Source organism: Epinephelus fuscoguttatus, linkage group LG12 (genome assembly GCF_011397635.1).
Source record: "Epinephelus fuscoguttatus linkage group LG12, E.fuscoguttatus.final_Chr_v1".
In the NCBI taxonomy this organism is placed as follows: Eukaryota; Metazoa; Chordata; class Actinopteri; order Perciformes; family Serranidae; genus Epinephelus; species Epinephelus fuscoguttatus.
In genome coordinates, this window is record NC_064763.1 from 7,727,713 (window position 1) to 7,736,586 (window position 8,874).

The window sequence follows — 8,874 nt, forward strand, 5'->3', positions numbered from 1 at the left end:
ATGGCTACCACAGCATCCTGCAGCGACATGCCATCCCATCCGGTTTGCCTTTAGTTGGACGACCATTTATTTTTCAACAGGACAATGACCCCAAACACACCTCTAGGCTGTGTAAGGGCTATTTGACCAAGAAGGAGAGTGATGGAGTGCTGTGGCAGATGACCTGGCCTCCACAGTCACCGGACCTGAACCCAATCGAGATGGTTTGGGGTGAGCTGGACCGCAGAGTGAAGGCAAAGGGGCCAACAAGTGCTAAACACCTCTGGGAACTCCTTCAAGACTGTTGGAAAACCATTTCAGGTGACTACCTCTTGAAGCTCATCGAGAGAATGCCAAGAGTGTGCAAAGCAGTAATCAGAGCAAAGGGTGGCTATTTTGAAGAAACTAGAATATAAAACATGTTTTCAGTTATTTCACCTTTTTTTGTTAAGTACATAACTCCACATGTGTTCATTCATAGTTTTGATGCCTTCAGTGAGAATCTACAATGTAAATAGTCATGAAAATAAAGAAAACGCATTAAATGAGAAGGTGTGTCCAAACTTTTGGCCTGTACTGTATATATATATATATATATATATAAAAATATAAAAGCATAACTATAAGGCTACGAAAACCAAACAAATTTTATTTTATAGCGATTATACACTTGTGTAAACATATTAATGGGTAGAATATTCAGATTCAGATTCAGATTGACAATAAACCATGCCAAATATTACACACTGGCCCTTTAAAAATAATTAGAAAAATGAGTTGAACTCTGGAAATTATAAACACCAAAATGGGAGCTGATCCCTGTCCCTGTCAAATTAAAGCATTATAGAAAGCGGGTATGATTTAGGTCTCCCCACTGCAGCTTCTGTCTATATTTGGTTTAATTTAACGTGAGCAAGGGAGCAAGTAAAGAAGCCAAATTATGCCCCATCTGACCATTATTTCATTAGCCTTAATTTACTATGCTAATTTTCTCTCTTAACTTGCCTTGGAGGATCCCCCTTACTGTGGGACCCATGAGTAACATGAAACAGAGAGGCAAAGGATGGTCATTTATAGCTGATGGACTTAGTACTGACTTAGATTTTGAATTAGACACTGCCCACTATCAAATCATGGTCTACAAAGTTAAAGGGCACTGCACTGGAAAAAAAATCTATATTTATACTGTACTACTCCACTATACTCCACTGTATATACACAGTGGTGTACATACATATATATGCATATGTATATGTATATGTATATGCATATGCATATAGTGTCTCAGTGGGAGGGCAAAGTAATCATTACAATTAACACCACTTCCAATAATCATTATACACACTTTTCTACACACTTGAGTGCTCTTATTATGAAGGTGCAACAGGAGCCTCAGCTGCAGTCACCAGTTTTTATGACTACTGGATAAAAATATCAACATATAGATTTTTTTCACACTTTTGTTGGAGGATCAGTATGAAATATTTCAAAGTTCAAAATTTAAAAATATTCAGTCACTCTGTCAGTCAGACAGAACTGCAGGCAACAGCCGTGCAATGCAGTTTGGGTGAATCTCTTACACATCAACAATAAACAGTAATACCCACTAACATTATAAATTGTAGTAGAAAGGATACAGTAACTACAGTTACCTGAGCACAATGGTAGAAATGAGATTGAATGTTAAAATGACCAATGTAATGTAAAAATGGGCAGCTACTCTTTATGTGCTAATGTATGTGCAAGTTTCGAGTGGACAGAACTATTATGACACTGTTATACAAAGCTCTGATCATGTTGGGGTAAAATCACAAAATGTTTTACAAAAATGAAAATATCTACACAGAAGGATCATGGGATTTCAAGGCTTGCTTTTCTTTCAAGTTAGTGTCCACAAACTTAGGACAAACATTTATACTTATTTGTACTGGCACACTGGATGAAAAGATCTTCATTCAATCATAGCTGATATACATATATAAAAACAGAAGGCATGTAGATCTGTATGAAAGACATTCTGCAGTTAGGCTGATGAGACTAGGGCAATGGAAACAAACCTAAAACTGCTTTTTCAAACAAGCTGTCGGTTTACATTGACGCATCAAAAAAGTATCACAAATTTAGGTCATCCCCTGATGGAACCATAGCCAGGATACTCAGAAAAACTGTGACCTTTAACTACAGCCACAATTGTATGTTTAATCACTGTTAAAAAGTAGTTCAAGAATACTGAACTACTTTTTATTTTTGAGCTGGTGGTTTTTATATGACACCACCAGCTCCACCACCAAGTGGCAAGTTGTTTTCACACACTAGATCATCATCATCATTTTTTATCATCCCTCATAGGTGAAACGTCACGCCACTAACAAATAGGCCACGCTGTATGACAGTTAGCAAAAAGTAGTGTATGTGCCATTGACATTGTGTTTTTGTGTTGCATTATGCGCATTTTTGAGGGCACAATTTACAATTTACAGCATCATTAAGCATACTCAAAAGAAATGTTTAATATAGAGTCTAGGTATATAGCCTAAGTTTGCATTCCCGTTGATTTCATGTGTTTTTTATGGACTTTAATCCTTAATGTTAACATAGTGTTTCTGTGTTTGTTCTTAATGCCAGGCTGAACATCCATGTGCCAGTCAGCCTTGTTTACCTTTTGTTTTTAAAAAAACACTTTGGGGCTTCCCCTGGTAACCCCTTATTTTTACATCACATTGCTGTGAACCGTGGGTAATTCCCTCAGGCAAAGTCTGCAAAAATTCAGATTTACGGAAAGTGTGCATAAAGGGCTCAAAATGTCTGTGGGAGAGCCCTCACGCACTTGATGATTTGACAGTGGGACAGCCCTGAGCCCTCACACACTTTGCAGGAACATGCTTCAAAGTCCTTGACTCCCCGAGTATGGAGATTGGGATTGGGCCTGAGAATTTAGACTGAAATAAAATGGCAGAGGGTGACTGTACAGCACTAGGTAGCAAGTAGGGAGTGATACAGCCCACCACTTTGACTTTACCTTCATCTGTTTGTAAGACAATCATTACATTGTTCCTTTTTGGATTGTTTGAATTTCAGGAAAAGTGCACAACCTCTGTTACACAGGCCACTTGTGGGAAAATGTCAAGTGACCCCACCAGAGGGAAGAAAACATAACAATAATTTGAATCTGACAAATGCGTACAGAGAAGATACGCTTCTACTAATCACTGATGTTGACCACTGAGCGACAAGATCGACTCTTTTACTGGTCACTACATGAGACTTAAAGATCATTATTGGAAGCTTTCTCAGAGCCTACTTTGGCAAGTTTTCATTGTGAAAAAGATAACAGGAACAGAGTCACAACAGAAAGTGGCCAGTTAGCTGCAGACCTAATGACTGCTGCAGACGATCAAGTCAATAATTATGTCAAGTGATTTATAAATGAAAAATGTTCTTGATGCCGTCATATAACCACATTTCAGAGGAAAGGGTAACATCAAGAATGAAGGGAATTGAAGACAGTGTCATTAATATGGGGGACAACATGGTATAATTACATTTGCTGTATGGACAGTGCATCTTTGATCTGTGGACTCTTAAGTGTTGTATCATGGACTGAAGATGTACTCATTATAATAATGTAAAAACGTATTCAATTTAAGGTATAACACAGCTAAGAGAGGGTTGTATCAAAAATATGCACACTATCACAGCCATGCTCGCTTATTATTAGCTGGACATTATAATGTTCTGCACATATACAAATCGGCTGAATTACTAAACATTATTAAGCATGCCTGTATATTTTCCTTTTTCAGTTTGTATCTCTCAACATGTTTTCACTTGCTCTGGATGTCTACTAAACATGACACGAATGAAATTAGCAATCAATGAATGAATGATTCAGTGTATTCTCCTGGACATCATCCAGAGGTGATGCCAGTGCATGTATTTATGAATGTTAAGTGGAAAAACGGGGATACTTACTGAAGAAAAAACTATGGAAATGCTGTATGAGTGATGAAGATGAATCTGCCACAGCCTTTGTCATGCAATGACGGTGACCTATAAAATACAAGACACTGCTCTCAGTCATGCGTTACACTGTCATCTCTGCAACAATTTTCCAACAACGTGAGCTAGGCTGCAGGAAAAATGCGTGCAAATCAACTTTAACAGAGCATTAGTGATTGACACCGCATAGCACAAGACCTCGTCAGCTTCAAAGTACGGTGGGACATTTTGTCTGATCTGATTACTGATCACTTCAATCGTGCAGTCGATCCGCCCTTGTGGCCAAAACCAAAACATGTAGGCCAAAACCCTGCGACCACTGGATGCATTTCATACAGCGTTACACAGCCTAAATTAAGCAGGCACAGTTGCAGTGAGTCTTTTCCTGCGCAGAGGTTTAACGTTAGTTGTGCTCGCAGGTAAAACTGCTGATGCCCGATCGGACTGTCTGTCTCGGGAGTGAAGTCTTGAGCTACTGTATCGAGCTTCACACGCACAATAACAGCACAAAATGTGTGAGGTATGCGAATAAACGATCCGTTTGCCTACCTACGGTGCTCCTACCTCCAGGCACACATTTTCATCTCCGTGCAAAATGTCGATCTGAGCTCTGACAAGACAGACAAGCCGAATGAGAGTCCATCTTGCGTTGGTTTGGAGGAGAAACCCCAAGTACAGTACAGTAGTGGGGATATTTCACTCCTGTCAAACTCTCCGATGACAATGTCGTCGAAATGTCTCCCACTCCGAGGAAAAAAACATCCACAATGATTAATTAAACTGGGGATTTTCTGTCCAGGCACATGCATCTGTGGACAATGTTTTGCTGGGCAGTGGCTCCATTTCCTAGCAGTGTTACTAGGAATAAAAGTAGCTAGTTAGCTTGCTAGCTGTATAGCCTGCTAACTGGACGTGTCACGGTTTTAACATGCAATGGTTTCCGAAACAGTATAAGCTTCTTGGACAGCTGCTGACAAAACTCACGGGCTAAACTGTTATCAAAATACTTGTTTGCGCAGTTGCAACTGTTCGTTTACATACAACGCAGGTTTGTGGCTATGAATTTGATGCGGATAGGAAGAGCGAGGAGGAGGGGGGGAGGCAAGTCATACCACCTCACTGAGAAACAGTTGCTTTGCCATTTATTTAACACGGCGAATTCACACAGGAGTGAAGCAATATTTAGCGTTAAGCAACACAGCAACAGTGGCAACAGTGTATGCTATACAACACCGGTCATCAATGAAATGTCGATGGGAAACAAACAAATTGCAAAGGAAAAGCCAGCAGGCGGACATCATGTCCAAAGCAGCGATAATAACAATTTTTCAGAGTGACTGACTGAGAGGTTGAGAAAATAGCGACCGGGTTTTAACGGGAAATCAATGAAACCACAGCTTCTCTGTCATGAGCGTCTCCTTAATGTCTGAACATACCTCTAATATCCTGCTCAAGAACCGGGGGGGAGCTCTCATCATTGGTGCCGTCCACCTTTTTAACTTATTGACACATCATAACAGTTCAGCACTGGCTGTACTAAACACAGCTGTGTCAAGTCCGTCCACAGACACGCGCACACCGGAAGCACGGCGGTTTGTCAACAAAATAAAAAACGTTTGCAACTAAGGTCCTCTTCTGCCACCGATTCTCAGGAAAACATGTGTCCCTCAAATGAAAAGAAACGGATTCTTGTCAAGACAGCAGTTATTGCTCAAAGTCGGGAGATGACGTGTGTCTCAATAATACATCGGCTGCGGGTGAGGGGGGGGTCGATACAACATAGTATGGCAATATTTTTATGTTGCAATATGATACAGTCATAGGAGCGCTAAGTAGGCCTATCTATTTCTTATTAGCCAATACAAATTATTAATATTGCACATACAAATTAAACTTTTGGTATCCTACTAGAATATTAAAACAAATTGTTCTTTCAGTTCACTACATACATTTTACTGCAATAAAAATGACTGAAGTGAGACAAACAGAACAAAAACTACATACAATACAAATACAGATGTGGACAAACTTTCCCTTTGGGGACATAATTTGCGGTTGAAAAAAGGAAATAAATCGCAATATACTGCAATATATTTCATCACAATACTCAGCAAGTCATCAACATTTTTAAAATCGCAATAATATTGTATCGTGGCTCACGTATCATCATAATATCATATGGTGGGGCCTCTGGTGATTCCCACCCCTAACACTGTCTAATGTATTGTATGAGGAGTCCTTAACCTTAAATGATTTTATGCGAGACATATAAGGCATTAAGACAAAAAAGAAAAAAAAAACAGTAAAAGATTAAAATAAAATCTAAAATAAGATAAAAATGGATTAAGATGTTAAAGGGTATCAAAAGAGCAAGTAGCAACTGAAAAAAATGTGCTCTAATTATGGTCAGATTAACCTTTGAAGGCCCCTGGCAAGAAAAAAAAAATATTGTGGAGCCCAGTGCCCCCACAGACTACACAGAGGACTATAGCTATTTTCCTCATCACAGACTAGAGACCAGTGCTACAATGCTGACAGGATCCTACCTGGCTGATATTATAGCTTACTATAGGTGGGACAAATTTGCAACATTTGTACCAAAATTGTAATTAAAGCCAAATAAGATGCCATGAATCTAGGGATTTGGGGTCTGGTAAATTCCAGTTTTAGGTAGGCTATAACCTGATGTTGTTGAATACTGTAAGGTGGGGTCTGCTTATTTGGAACATCAGGTGAAATGGGCCAAATAAGGTTTTATATCTTGGGTTGTTCAACTATTAGCAGCCAGTCACCCAACATGTTATTGCAGTGTTGCTACAAATTTAATTTTACATTAAACAATCACTTTAATTCGTCTGAGATATCTGGGATGGGCAGAGTAAAGTTTTTTTTTAAAAAAAATCACTGGTCCCAGGGAAGTTTTGTGGTTGATTTTCTTCTTCTGGTGTACTGCAGCTAAAACAATAAGATGTAACAACAAAAAAAGGAGGATGTTGCACTTTAATAACTGTTTGACTTGTGCTAAAAATATTTTCACAATACACTTCACTCTAAATGGGAAAGGGTTTTGAGTGAGTACTTAATGTGTTCTGGTAAAATGGGACAAAAATGTAGCTAAATAAGAGCATTTTTCTAAAGTGAAACAACCCTGTTTTAGACTACACAACGCCATAAAATTAGTATTATGCTATTGTGTGCAACCCTGTCACATCATATTTTGTCACTTAAAACATATTATAGATGATGCAGTGAGTCCATGTCAGCCAAATAGTCCAGAATTAACCATCATTGTTACACACACACAAGAACACAGGCATGTCCACTGTGGACACAAAAGAACAAACTAAGCATGGCAGAAATGTAATAGTATCCATTTTTAATGAATAGTTAGGTTACTATATTGATTTAGTTAATGAATGAATGAACTGATGGATGGATTTAAAACAAGAAAGAAACAAACATGACATTTTTCCTTACTGGCTGTCTGATTTTACCTGAACACTTCATTAGAGTGAGGTAGGGATTCTTAATGTGTTTGAAGGTCCAACAGTTCCTTAAGTATTTTACTTTACAACATATTTTCTTTATAGAAATACAGCAGAGATCAAAACAAGTTCAAGAAGTAACACTTAAGGTAGCCCTCAGGTTTGTAGGTGATTTTCTTGTTAATAAAGACCAAAAAGTCCCACATTACCTGACTTTACTCTATGTAACTGTAAAAATGTGTATGTGAAAAATTAAACACTGACAGAAAATATTAATATGAAATACAATCTGCATCTTTCGTCAACTCGAATCAGTACTTTTATTTTAACAATGTAAACCGGAAGTCGTCTGTGTTATTGTGTGTACTTTAACAGTGGTACAGAAACGCAGCACTTCGCTAGATGATGAATGTTACTGTCGGCGAAGGCGACACATTAAACGACCCCAACCCACAGAAGTAACACCATAATGCGTTAATCCTGACAGAAATACAGACTTGTTCAGTCATATAATGTTATAGAAATCACTTTCGTTTTCCCCGAGCTGAGAGAAAATTCACATCTCGTCTATATCCCTCCCCTCCCCCGGTTTGCAAAGTGCTCATACCCAGACTGGCCTGTACTTGCTAACAACATCCCTGACTTAACTTTACCTCACAGCACTGTCCGATTGACAAAGGTCACCGAAAAGCTGCCGGCTACATCAGAAAACACCGACTACGATTTCCTAAACGCTAGTTAAGTCTATCTCAGTTTAATGACTTGTTTCCTGGGTGTTTGTGCGCGTGATAACTGATAAAAATTGTTACAGAAACGTGTACCGGCAGTTTAACAGCACATACCTGTCAGTAGCAATGTAGTCAACGACCGACTAGTTGCTTCAATCTTCTTTAAAAGCTTTAGCCGTGAAATTATCAACAGTTTTGCAGCATACTGTACCCATTGAAAATATCCACCCCGTCACATGTAATGCTGTATGTAAGTGGACACTCCTTTTGATGGACAGTTTGATTTCACCAATGAGAAGCGACGTTATATTCTAGTGTTTTGAGATTAGTGTAACGTCCTCATATTTAATGTTCAGGACATGTGTGGTAGACTCGAGCCCGAACAATGCAACATATCGATAATATAAGATCAGGGTCTGTAGTATTCAGTGGATCTACATTGACCTGGTGGTATTTCATGGTGTATTTTTAATCTCCTAAAGAATGCTATTGCCTGTCTAATCTTTTCGGTACGGAAGCGTGATGCATTCACTTCAGCGAGAAAATGCTCTGTTTTTTCTGAATTAACGAGATTAAGATCCCAAAATTATGAGAAACGTTGAGACACTAAAAAATCTGCTCTGAGGTTGTTATTTTGGGTTTCTTTGTTTTCGAGTGAAAGGGGAGAGGGGAGTTGATAACTG

General features: G+C 38.8%; 1 protein-coding gene across 5 annotated transcripts in view; it reads right to left on the minus strand.

Annotated features, from left to right (window-relative positions):
• Positions 1-8,434, minus strand: part of LOC125898695 (HMG box transcription factor BBX) — a 34,526-nt gene extending 26,092 nt beyond the window's left edge. For 2 of the 5 annotated variants that reach the window (XM_049592564.1, XM_049592560.1), the window contains exons 1-2: positions 5,415-5,540; positions 3,952-4,029 (exon numbers count right to left, since the gene is read on the minus strand). The gene's annotated coding sequence lies outside the window, so the exon portion shown is untranslated. Of the gene's footprint in view, positions 1-3,951; positions 4,030-4,527; positions 5,022-5,414; positions 5,541-8,305 lie in introns of those variants that run through there. The other 3 variants (XM_049592561.1, XM_049592562.1, XM_049592563.1) reach the window with 3 other exon arrangements.
• Between the last annotated feature and the right edge of the window lie 440 nt (positions 8,435-8,874).